Source organism: Pelodiscus sinensis, chromosome 7 (genome assembly GCF_052426305.1).
Source record: "Pelodiscus sinensis isolate ZL-2025 chromosome 7, ASM5242630v1, whole genome shotgun sequence".
In the NCBI taxonomy this organism is placed as follows: Eukaryota; Metazoa; Chordata; order Testudines; family Trionychidae; genus Pelodiscus; species Pelodiscus sinensis.
In genome coordinates, this window is record NC_143058.1 from 49,837,943 (window position 1) to 49,851,709 (window position 13,767).

The window sequence follows — 13,767 nt, forward strand, 5'->3', positions numbered from 1 at the left end:
CTGCACTATTCACAAAAACTAGATTCACCTTCAACACAAAAACAAACATATTTTTGCAATATAAAGAAATATATACATTTTACCAACACTTACCAGAGTGGATTCCTGCATAGTAATTTACAAAAAAGCCAACAACCACATTTTCATCTATTTAAGAATCAAACAAAATGAGAAATAAAACAGTGGCAAAATATACTAATCTGTACTCACTTCTCTAACAGCTCTTCAAGTCAGGAATATTTACACATGATATAGAGGGTCCCATTTAAAACTACAGATTAGTTATTAACAAAACCATCATCTGAATATATATAGATAATTCATACTTCTGTTTGCCGCAAGGGATGTTCCTAGTGTCATCCATTTACCTAGTGAATTATGCCAAACAATTATACAAACAATTACACAGTTCTAGGAAGCTCAGAATTGACTTTGTTATGGATTATTTCCCTTACATTTACAGTCTTCATAGTCTCTGGAAGACAATTACACTGTATAATTTTATAACTCTGCAGACTACCAAACCACACTTTTCTCAAATTTTAATTGGAAAACCAGACCAAAATAAGATGGATTTCATTAGACAGCGATATTTAACTATTCAGAATTCACCCACATCATGATGGTGTATCATGATCAGTCTGTGAAAAGTGTTCATCCATTCATCCATTAGTGAGGTGGTCTTTTGTCTTTTTATCTTTTTCTTGTATCAGTTCATTGCAGTGAGTGTTAACAGACTACTTCACCTTGAATGGTCCCTTGAAATACATGTTAACTACTTATGCTAAACAATCTGCTTCACCTTGTATTTAGATGTGACACTCTGAGACTCTGTCAGTACTACTTAGATCAACATAAAGCAGTTTATGTAATCTATTCTAGTGTCTATGCTATAGCCCTGCTCCCACCGATGTACGTGCCCTATTACACTGACATAATCCACCTCCATAAGAGGTATATAACTTATGTCAATTTAGTTAGGGTGATATAGTATCTGTGTAGACACCACAGATTAGTTACATTAGCTGGCTGCAATTCTTGGCAATCTCATGGCTGCTTGAAAATGAGAAGAAAGGCTGGTAGGTTCCTTGCTGTGAACCCTGTGCTTGGCTCACAGCTCAGGCTGTCACGTGGAGGCAGGGAACGAGGGAGGATCTAACTAAATCGCAGGCTACCCATTACCTGGTCCTAGTGGACTGCTGCCTGTATTCCCTTCTCCCTACTGGCAGCCCGGCTTCCTCCTAGGTTACCACTCCCAGCTAGGCTCCTTGCTTTATCTCAGATGGTAGTCACTCAGATTCCTTAGCTCTCTTATCTGTCACTAGGATGTGTTTAGTCGAAGATCCAATATAAAAACTCTTGCAAAAAAAGTGAGGAAATTCAAATAATGAATAAATGCCAGCAAAGAGTGAATCTGCTCACAGACATTTCATGAGTAGAAAGGAGGCTATATTCATTTACTAATCAATTTGTTGATAACTATTCATTCAATTCCAATATTAACTTAACCTGTCCTCTCAACACATTGTTCTTGGCAAAATGTCAGCACTGAAATGGTGTGGACTTTGGTCTCTGTTATTAGGATAAATTTAAGAAGACTTTTATTCCATTTGGAGCTCATATGTTAGTAGTGCTTCCCCTCTTTATTGTATAAATATTATAAGTGTGGTCATCCCCAGGCTTTCGACTGGTGCACCAGGACTTTCTTCCTTGCTCTACACTCCTTCACTAGGTCTAGGCACAGTTCCTTTGGGATCAGTAGGCACTGTTCTCTACCAGTATACCTATGAACACTTAGGCCCTGATCTAGGACTTCACTGGACATTGGCTCATGCTGTATCTACACAAGAATCAGAAGGGCCATAGTCAAATGCTGTAAACACTTAGGGTATGTCAAAAAATGAGGAGTAACGTTAGTTCGAACCAAGGGGTTTGGTTTGAACTAACGCGTCCCGGCGTGTACTTTCACTTTCGAAACAGCTGGCATTCGGAGTAACGCGCCAGCGAGATCATGTTAATGAAGTGCGGGATATTTAAATCCCCACTTCATTGACTATTTTGAATGCCTGCATTTGCATCCCTAGTTTGAACTAAGGTGCAAGTGTAGACATACCCTTACTCATGCAAACAGCCCTTATTTACGTGGTCTCATTCAAACTGAAGAGACTACTTGTTTATCTAAGCATGTGGAAGTTTTGGTTTATTGTGAACCTGGATATAATGAAACTCCATATTATTTAGTAAAGTACAGTGAAAGCCCCAAATGGTTTCAGTGTTGCTGATAGATCTCCTGTTGTGAGGCTTTTCTGATTAAAAAAATAGGTTTCATTATAAGTGGTTTCCACAAGATTGATTTCACTATCCACGGAGTGTGAAGTAGAGGATCAGTGTAATATCTGATGTAGCCATTCCCTATCTGGGGAAATCCTGGCTTGGCCTGGGGGATGAACTTAATGATGTAGTAGCTCTGTTCCATCTCTAATTTCTATGACATGTCAATTAGTGGGTGACAAAGTCAAGGGTAAAGACATATGTAGAAGTAGCTAAGAGAAGTGTCAAGTGCCTGAATTTTAAAAGGGTTTTGGGAGCACTGTATAAATGCATTTTATTCCTTTGGGCAAATTATAACCCTGCTCATATTAAAGGCATTACTCCAATTGTGTAGCTTAAGTGGAGCTCCAGGATACAATGGACTGTCAGGCTAACAGATTTTGCATAAATGATTTTTGTTTAAACTGCAAGGAATGCTGAGATGTGCAAACTAAATGAGTATCATAGGGACCTAATTGTAAATGTCTGAATCATGGACAGTACCATAGCTTACAGCTCTTTCTGTGTACATTGTAAAATAAGTAGATTATCTAACAGTTTATTTAAAAACAGAGTTGCTGACACCCAAGCCCACTGCCTGTCAATTCAGAGATGGAGACATATACATCCCCTTAAGGATTGCTTTGATATTTTACAAATCAGGTTTGTTTTCTTAAATAGCCTCAGCCACTAGACTCGTCAAATCAGTAAAATCAAAGAAAGACCAATATAAAACCAACAAATCATAAAGAAAAAATGGTTATACTGAATTATGGCAAAAGATCCATAATGGATCATATAAAATGAGATTTTCCTTCCTTTTACTGCTGTGACGTTAATTTCGGTCTCATGGTGACTGGAATGTACTGCGGATTGGCAATGAAATACAGATTGGCAATGGGGAAAACAGCTTTTAATCAGTAGGTTGGCAATTACATTGAGCCCCAGCAGTAGTAACTGAAAATTGTTAGTGCCTGTCTCTGGTATTATGTAGCAAACAGGCTGGTGGTCCAGTGCAGTTTTACTGGATATGTTTCCACATTAAACAAACAAAAATAAGCACAATTGAAATGAGCTTGTGGCCCCTACAGAGAACCCAAGCATTGAGTGGGAATAGAAGCTTCTCTATGTTAGCTCTTGGCCCCTCCGAGTCAAAACTAAGACCCATCTGAGGCAGAGGATGATAGGAGAAAGCTCATGTCACTGTGTTTAACTTACACGGGTAAATTATGAACTTCAGTCCTCGGGGCTGCTATATTCAGAAGTACTAAATTCATTTACAAACTTAGGAATGGTACCTTTTTCTTTTTTGCCTTTTGTTAAACATCTGTGCAATGTTGGCTTTGGCTTTTTCCTGCTCTGTGGGAGACATGTGGACCTTGTTCTGAATCTTCAGCTGATCAACAGATTTCTTTGGAGATTACACTCAAAAAGCTATTTTCCATGGCTACACAGACAGCTAGAGGAACCTTGGAAAAGCGAAGCAGAGAATGTTGCAATTTAATATTATCCCTTTAACAAGGGGGAGATTTTGAGCAAAGGTACAAAGCAGGAATTATTGAAATGCGCTCACACAGCTTTGCAAGGGAACTCTACAACAATAATGAGCAACAGTATTCACTGGAGTGGATACATGCAATGTATCATTCAAATAAGCACTCACCCTGGGCACAGGCAAATGGAGATACAGCAATAATGCATTCAAGGAAACACTTAATCCCAGGAAGGGAAAAATGTGATTGTTAGGGAGGGAAAAGAGGCTCTTTCATCAGGAGACCATTGGGCTACCTGAGAACACCATACATTCACAGAAATAATGGTTCTGTCTGCAACCTCATTTTCTAGATATGCTAAAACTAGACCAGTCTTGGCAGGTGCTATATCTTTTATATGTTTAAAGCTCCATAAAAATATTCACATATTAGCATTACAATGTCAGGTATTTTGGATACCTTTAAGGTTGTACAAAACATGGCACAGAAGTAATGTCTGATCTTTGCCTGGTTTCTTAGAGTCACAGACTTACTCTTAGAATAACAGAGCCAATATTTAGAAAGGGCAAAATCCCAATCCCCTTGAAGTCAGTGGCAAAACTCTCATTGATCTTAGAGGATCAAAAAGCTAGGCCAAAGCACACAGTATATTTCAACAATACAGGTGCTTGAATGATGTGAAATTCTTCTCCCCATTCCTATGCTGCAGTTGTATGTTGTGCACTTCACTAGGAACATAGATGTCAGCTTATTATGGGACATACTCTTCTGGTGTGGCCAGAAGTAGAGGGTGAGGAGATTATGGTTAAGAACAGGTGAGGAAGTTTTCCATGTGCTCCCTCCGCTTCACCTCTAGTGGGTGGGGCTGCTGCTTCTCTCTCCCCCATTCTTCATGCTGATAGCTTGTGGGAGTAAAGAGAAATGGAAAATCACATTCTAGTCTTCTCCCTCCCATTGGTTGTGTCTGGGTGGGATGGGGCAGGGGACGGAGAGAGAGGAATGTGACAGAACTGTGTGACTGGCTTCCATATTATGGGGTTTGGAAGGGAGAGACAGAGATATAGAGGTCCTGCCCCTCAAACTCCTCCATAGCTTTGTAGTATATCTGGGGTCATCAGTATCTGCTGAGAGCCACACTGGAACAACCATGCTAGGTAGCTGTGTGTGGTTCACAATAGTCAGGTAACGACTGTTTAATTTAAAATCATAGCATCCAAACCTGGCCTTATCATGGTGGCCATATCTTTCATACCCACAGCCATAAGACTACTTGAAGTATGTGCACACCACACATGAATATTATTAGAACTAATGCTGACCAAAAATAGAGAATTCTCAATTTATGAAAATTTGTATTTTTGAACATTTTCACCCCACATTGGAAGAAAAGTTAAAAAAAAGTGAAATTTTTCACAGAAGGGATTTCCAGAAAAAGTAATAGGAGAATGTATCAGTTGCCTGATAGGAAACTGGGTCACTCAGCTTCCCTGCCACCTCACACCCCCAGCCCTGCTGCAACTCCCCACCAGCCTGACTGCCAGAGAATCTTCCAGGCTACATGGGAAGCAAAGACTAACACTCATCCTCTCCACTTCAGCCTTTCCTGACTGGAAAGGCTTTTTTCAATTTTGCTTTCTCCCAGCAGGCCGAGAGAGAAATTGACAGGAGCCTTCCAACCAGGAGGTGGGGGAGTTGCCATTTTCATGTTCCTGAGGGGAGAAAAAGGCATCTTCCATTGGGAAACTAATCTGATTGGAAATTCCCAGCTAACTCTAATTAAAACTGCTTCTCTTCACTAAGTAGCATCCTATAAGCCTGCAGCTGTGCAGAAAGTAATGGATTCATAATGAGATGGGGAAGTGAAGGAAAAATAAAGAAGGGTGCACAGTTATGATTTTGTCATTCCCACTTTTCACCTCTGGAACCAGATTTCATTTCTTGCTGAGGTGATTTAGTGTTTGCATGCACATACTTTAAAGAACGGATTTTTCACGGGTCTCAGTAATTAGAACTTTTTATGGACCTAGAACAAAATGGCAACCAAGTAAGTTCTCCCAGAAAGGCTAGCAAAACAACTTACTTGAATCCTGTTTGAAAGTTATCTGAGCAGCTAGGCTTAAATTCTCACATAAATGCAGCATTTATGAGCTCTTAGGTTGTAAATGAAGACAGATTTTGGCCCTAGTCACGAATGTTTTGAAACAGAAGAAACCAAGAGGTGATCTCATGAGATATAAAACTTGCTACTATATGTGAACATTAACTTTTCCACTGACTTCGTGGACAGAATTGTCCTAATCTTGTATTTCTTGTATTAGAGGAAACCAAGAAATGACCTCACTGATATATTAAAAATGTTAATGGGAACAGATGGGCTACATGCTTGCATACCAAAACTACTTGAACCTTTACAAAAATGCAAAGACCAGTCAACGTGAACTAAACCTAAGGAAAGACTGAAAAGCCTATGGGATTTTTTTTGCTTAATGTATTGATACAAAATATAGCTAATATTCCATTTTCAATGAAAAAAAGAACATCTGGTATAAGTAGTTTTTAAAAAATGGATAAGTATTGTATGTGGAGCAAACTACCACAACATCAGCACAACAGACTGACAGCTCTGAAGGTTAATGTCTTCAATTTATCCACAGAACAGCTACAACCATCCAAGATTGTCCACACTTATTAGATACCATGCTGCAGACAATTCTAAGAGAAAGAAATGTAGCTTATATGCCCCCGTTCAATTATTGACTTTTCTGACCTCAAAGCATTTCTCAAGGTGTCTTTTAATGCCAGTTTTTGTGGTTGTTTTTGAGAAATGGACATGTGCAAACTGTGATCAAATTTTTAATACTGAGTTGGTAAAGCAAGACAGGTAAATATTTAGGAACCAAACTACGATATGTATACTATTTCCGGTTTTTATTCCATACTTTAAAAAAGGATTATGTAAAAGCTCAGTGCTCCTCCAAGGAATATATCTACTTAAAAGGAAAAAAAAATATAGACTTCCACAGCTAAAGTTACTGTTCATTAAGACACCCATGGAATGGAACTTTCTTCCCATGCAAAACTCCATAAATGTAACTCTGCTTCTGTGGCAGTTAGCAAGAGAAGTACAAAGGAAACCTTAAGGTGACAGACAAGCTTTTCATAGCAGGAAAAATTACATAGGCTGAAGCTGAGACAGAAGCTTACAGAGAAAGAATAACACAGCCTCGGGGAATTATCAAACAGCAATAGCACATAGTATAGAGATTGCACATAATTTTGAACTGATTAGCATTATGGTATCTTGAGTAAACAAAACATGAAACCCACCTGTAATCTCTCTAGCTAATGCTTAAGAAAGGGAAAGAAAGAGAAAAACCTAATGCAAACCTTAAATTCATCTTGTGCCTTGTGCACAGACCCAATGGGATACAATAGTAGGAGCCTTATGGGGAAAGAAGATGGCAAGGATTAACTTCAGGGAATCTGGGCACTCTGCGCACTCTAATAGAAGACATGGATCACTATAAAAGGGCTCTGGGTCCTATACAAAACTGTTTAGTGTATTGTGTATAAAGTGATCTAGACAAAGCAGCCAAAAGTAAGGTTTTAAAACACAAAAACTCCACAATCCTAAAATAAGAACTGCAGAAATAATACCTGTGCATTAGAAAACTAGAAATAGTTTTCTGTACTAATAGTTTTTTAAATAAGATATATCTACCTTGAACTCTACCCTTATCATGTACAGAAGTAAGAAGTAAATTTGGGTGGGAACTAAAAACGTACATTGGTGTTTACAAAGTAGCATGTTAATGAACAGAACCTAAAATAATCCCACAGTAAAACATCAGAAGATTTTTTGTTAAAAAGTAAATGAAACAAACAGAAATAAATTGCCATTTAGTTTTTACATTTCCCATAAAATGTTGCTGAAACTGAAATTTTCCTTAGAAAAAAATAGTTTTCAATGAAACACCACTTTTTTCCAAGAAAATGTTTTCTGTCAAAATTTTTGATCAGCTCTAATTATAGTACACTATAATTCATCTTAGAGACAGAAATGAAAATAAAGTAATATGTACGCTTGTACCAAGCATAGAACCCTAACAAAAGAGAAATATTTCCACATATAGTATTACTGAAAAGCTACAACATTTTTTACAGCTTTCCAACTAGCAGAAATCTTTCAAAATATTTAAGAAAAATATCAAATATGCTACCAATTAACCAAAAGTTTATTGGTAAAATAAACACTCTACAAGGTAAGTTTAACTGCTTCCCTACTAAAATGGAAATATAAAATTTCTCATTGGGGTTGCTGGGTCTCTGTATGAGTGTGACGGGACGCACCCGTCCGACACGGGGGAGCAGCCTTGGCAAACCCTGCTTAGCCGGCGGCTGCGGGAAAGCTGGGGATGTCCCAGCTGTTTAGTCGCTGCGCAGTGGGCACCGACTGATAACGTCATGCCCGGCGTCCGCAAGAGGCAGCCGGGATGCCAGGGTATGTCTACACTACAAAGTTAGTTCAAACTAACGGACGTTAGTTCGAACTAACTTTAATAGGCGCTACACTAGCGCTCCGTTAGTTTGAATTTAATTCGAACTAGCGGAGCGCTTAGTTCGAACTAGGTAAACCTCATTTTACGGGGATTAAGCCTAGTTCGAACTAGCTAGTTCGAATTAAGGGCTTTGTAGACCCTTAATTTGAACTAGTGGGAGGCTAAGGCTTCCCAGGTTTCCCTGGTGGCCACTCTGGCCAACACCAGGGAAATTCTATGCCCCCCTCCCGGCCCCGGACCCCTTAAAGGGGCACGGGCTGGCTACGGTGCCCATGCCAGGTGCAAGCCTGCCAGCACCCAGCCAGCAGACCCTGCACCTGGCATGGATCGAGCCAGCCACCCAATGCCCCCCAGCCCTCCCCATCTTCCCGGGACCAGGCTGGCGGCTCCCGGGAGCTTGCCCAGGAGCGCAAGAGGCGGGCACCCACCTGGGCTAGTGCGGACATCGTGGACCTTGTCCACGATCTCCGCACTAGGCACAGGAAAGTGGCCGGCTTGGGCAGGAGAGCTGCCAGCCTGGCCACCCAGGAGCAGGTGTGCATGAAAATCAAGGGGGTCCACTGAGACCCCCGACCCTGAGCCCTGAGCTTACAATGGCCGTCCTGGGTCAGACCAAAGGTCCATCTAGCCCAGTAGCCTGTCTGCCGACAGCGGCCAACACTAGGTACCCTGGAGGGGATGAACCGGAGACAGTGACCAAGCCATTTGTCTCGTGCCATCCCTCTCCAGCCTTCCACAAACTTTGGGCAGGGACACCACTCCAACCCCTGGCTAATACCACTCCATGGACCCAACCTCCATCACTTGATCTCACTTCCCTTTAAACTCTGTTCTAGTTCTAGCCTTCACAGCCTCCTGCAGCAAGGAGTTCCACAGGTTGACTCTTTGCTTTGTGAAAAACAACTTTCTGTTACTAGTTTGAAGCCTGCTACCCATTCCTTTCCTTTGGTGTCCTCTAGTCCTTCTTTATGGGAACTAATGAAGACCTTTTCTGTATGCACCCTCTCCACCCAACTCCTGCTTTTAGAGACCTCTATCCTGTCCCCCCTCCATCTCCTCTTTTCTAAGCTGAGAAGTCCCAGTCTCTTTAGCCTCTCTTCATATGGGACCTGTTCCCAACCCCTGATCATTTTAGTTGCCCTCCCCTCTCCCAGCCTCTCTCTTCCCCTCTCCCACCTCCTTTTCCCAGTCTCCCCCAGTTTTACTCAATAAAGACAGATTCCATTTTTGATCATAATTGTCCTTTATTTTGTACTTCAAGAAAAGGGGCTAGGGAAGGGTAAGTGGAAGGAGGTGAGGGAGGAATGGGGCACGAGCCCCCGATGGGGAGCACTGGGCTGGCTCTGCGGGCTTCTGGGGGTGGAAGCTCTCCTGCAGCCCCCCAGTTGCCCCCTCTCCCCAGATGGCAGCCTGCGGCAAGTGCAGCCGGGCTGATGGCCTAGTGGTGTGATGTGCCCAGTGTGGGCACTCCGGGCACTCCAAGCCAGGACTGGTTTTCAAGCGGGGCACCCCTGAGAACTGTCTGTCCAGGGTGGGGGTCGGGACCCTTTAAGCACAGCCCTCAGCTAGCCTGAGACAGCATCTCCACGCTCTAAGTCCTCCTCTGATGCCCTGCTGGCACTGCTTCTGGCCATCCTTAAGCCTGGTTCAGGGTCCACTTAATGTGGACATGCTAGTTCGAATTAGCAAAACGCTAATTCGAACTAGTTTTTAGTTCTAGACACGTTAGTTCGAATTAGCTTAGTTCGAATTAACTAATTCAAACTAAGTTAGTTCGAATTAGCGCTGTAGTGTAGACATACACCCAGGGTGGTTGTCGCGGCAACGCGGGGCTGGGCCGACGCCGGAGGCAGGGCTTCTGGAGCGCAGCCAGGGTTGCCGACCCGGCACGACTATAAGAAGGCGCCGTCAATGGGACAGAGGAGAGGGGGAAGCGGCAGGAGCAAGGAGCGGCAGGCGCCCGCTCGCCAGGACCCCAAACACGCCGTAAGTGATGCGACACCCCACGGTGGACGGGGGGGACCATGTTGAGAGGGGCAAGGAAGGAAGTGGCCCAGGGTGGAGCCCAGAGTAGGATGGTGCGCTGACGAGTTACAGTCTCGAACCCCGTCAGCCGGACCGGATCTTGTAGGATCCGAGTCCTTAGGGCCCTGGGTTGGGGCCCGTGAGAGGGGGTGGGCCCGGGCCCCTCTTCCCCGCCCTTCCCCCAGAAGGGCTGGAATAGTTAAAAAGGGAGCGTTTTGGGGAGAAAACCACGGAGGCGTTTTTACGCGGGTATGGATGACGCGCCGGGAGCGTCACAATGAGTTTAAGTACTCCCTCTCAGGAGCACTGTAGGACTGGGGACAGAGATAGGTTCTCTGGTATTTACTGACTAAAATCAATATAACGAAATAAATTCTCCCTCCCATGCAAAAAAGTATGGGATTGGTAGTCTCTTCCAAAGGAAACTATATACCCATAGCAGGCTAACTTTTGGTCAGCACTGTTAGTAGGCACATAATAGAAAACCAGGGTCAGTGGGATGTAAAATCCTATTTAATTAGTTAACTGGTTGTATACTAATGGTTCACTGCAGTGTGTAGACATGCTAGTTTGGAGGGCCATGAGAGCTGCTCCCAAGTGGCATTAAGAATTTGACACACTGAGTTAGAAATATAACTTCTCCATTATTGTGTATGTTCTTTGGAAGTTCCATTCTGTGTATTCAGGATTATTGTAATTAAAGATAACTTAAGTAAATTTAAGTGAACACCTATTTTACATTCAATAAATAGCTAATGTGTATTTAACTGAATATGGATTATTACAAAACTGAATATGGATGATTAAAAACATTAATCTTCTTAAAGTGGTACAAAAGATCTGATGCATTTGTATTGTCACAGGCATAGTTCTTGGGTTGAGTGTAAGAAGGTAGGGAAAGCATCATAATTCCTTCCTCCCTAAGCTTATTTTGATTCCAAGAATGTCTCTACTGCAGGGCTACTCAATTTTGGAAGCCCAGGGATCCACAGTGATACTCACAGTACATGCTGAGAGCCACAACTTAAGTGTGGTTGAATATACATGCAAATAAATATGCAAATATATGCAAATACTTCGTTCACACTGATGGGCATGAATGCAAAACACTTCCTACAATGCCCTGGTGCTCCCGGCACCACCTCACTGGGGGCTAGAAACTCCAACACCCTGTACCTGTCTGTTCCAGCCAGCCCAGCTACTTGCATATTTCAATGCTCACCCCATCTGGGAGACACCTCACCGTTGAGGAGCCTGTTCCCAGTGGAGGCCATATTCAAAGGATCCCACCCATAGGCCGCATGCTGAGCCCCAAGTAAATCCAAACCACACCATGGGCCGCAAACGAACAGGCCACATGTTGAGTAGCCCTGGTCTACTGTAATGGGGAGCTCCTACTTTCTCTGAGTGTCTGTAATTCCATCTAGCAAAGGCATGGTCCACACATATACTAGGGAGGGTCGTATCAACTTTGACCATGGACTCTTGGGATATGCAGTTAAATAACTGGAGGCCAATTTGTTGTAAGTATTGTTTTTAAATTGTTTTCTTGAAGAATTTTTAAAGGGTTGGGCTGTCAGGAAACCATTACAGCTAATGTTTCACTGCAATGGGAAAAAAAGGTGATAAGTTGATGTAGAGGTCACTGTGGGTTGTCTCCTAGCCCTGCTCTACATGAGGGAGTTATTTTGAAATAAAAAGCAGAGCAGCCAAATGCTACCACGCCTGGTATTTCAAAATAAGGGGCTGGTTATTTTGAAATTACTCCTGCTTTCCTTGGGGAATAAGCTTATTTCAATACAGTTATTTCAGGAGTTATTATTTCAAAATAAATTCCTAGTGTAGATATGCCAATAGAGTGCTGTGATGTCTAGCTATGGGAGATCTCTTCTATTGATCTTGGCTGATGTTATAGGTCATATGAGTGCTGGCAAAAGCCTGGATCTAGCAGTAAACCCTAGGCTGGCTCTCTTAATTCTCTGTTGTAAAATAGCTTTTTAGGTAGAAGTATGATTTTTCTGCATTTTAGACTTATGTCCTTCAATTTTTATAAATCAAGTAATTTTATTAATTATTCTCCCACCTTGGTTCTTTCATGTGACAATCTGAGTCTGAGCTCTCACTTCAACGTTTGAGTTACCTGCTAGTATTGATATTGTTAGGAAGGTAAGAATAAGAAACAATATTTTCAGTTTCTTTTTAAGATTTTTTTCTTGCTCTCCTTTATCAGCTTCTGTCTTTCCCTGCTTGCACAAGTGGTTGCCTTATAAATGACATCTAGACATTCCTATCCCCAAGTGGCCATTCTCGTTCCTTCTGCACTGACCTTTCTGCAGCAGCTGGTGCAAATGAATCTGCAGGATCGATGTAAAAGCTAGCCAGGCTACATATTTGTCATTTTGCCGGGTGGCACAGAGGTGTGCTAGGTGGTTTGATACACTGAAAATCCAATTCAGACTTCGAGGAGCTTTTAAATGTTGGGGAGTCAAAGTGGAGAGGTTGTTTTTGTTTTGCCTTGACTTTTCCACCTGGATCTTCTAAAACAGATTCACACAGTCAGAAATGATGTCAATAAGTTATTTCTTATTCCCTTGCATTAGACACCATCCCTCTTCTCCACAGGCTCAGGAACTGATCTTCCTGTACTTTCACTGTTCCTATTCAGAGAGCAGCAGATAGCTGAAGAGATGGACGGACAATATAAGGAATTTTTGTGTTGTGAAATATAAAGGCGTAGGTGGCAACCCCTCTCCATATGTAAACTTTTTATTTGTACAGTGACGCTTGGAGTTTCTGCTAATGTTTTGAGCAGAGGAGGATGAATTCTTTATGTCAATCAGTAGTAATTTGCATCACTATAGCACCATCCATTCAAGGATCCAGCAGCATTTTTAAGCTGAGTAGGAAACTATGTGCTACTCCTGCAAAACTTCTCCCCATTTCAGAATTTTTCCTGTTCTGCATGAGGACAAAAGTGGTATATGGTATTATGCTTTATAAAACCATAAGATCTTCTGTTAAGTAGAACATCTTTGTCTTTATGGACTAAATATTTGGGAGATAAGCTAATGTATAAAATGGAAGGAAGGATGGTTTTGTCATAAAAGCCCTGGACTAGAATTCAAGAGTTCGGGTTCTTCCGTGTATTACTTGCATGAATTTGGGCAAGTCATTTGGTTTCTCTGTCTCTCTTGCCCATATGTAAACTGGAATTAAAGGTAGTCTAGATAGTCTTATATCTAGTGCTGGGGAGGAGTCGGTGGTACATATAGGTACCAATGACATAGGGAAGGGTAGAAGAGAGGTTTTGCAGGCCAAATTTAGGCTGCTAGGAAAGAGATTAAAACCCAGGACCTCTATGGTGGCATTCTCTGAAATGC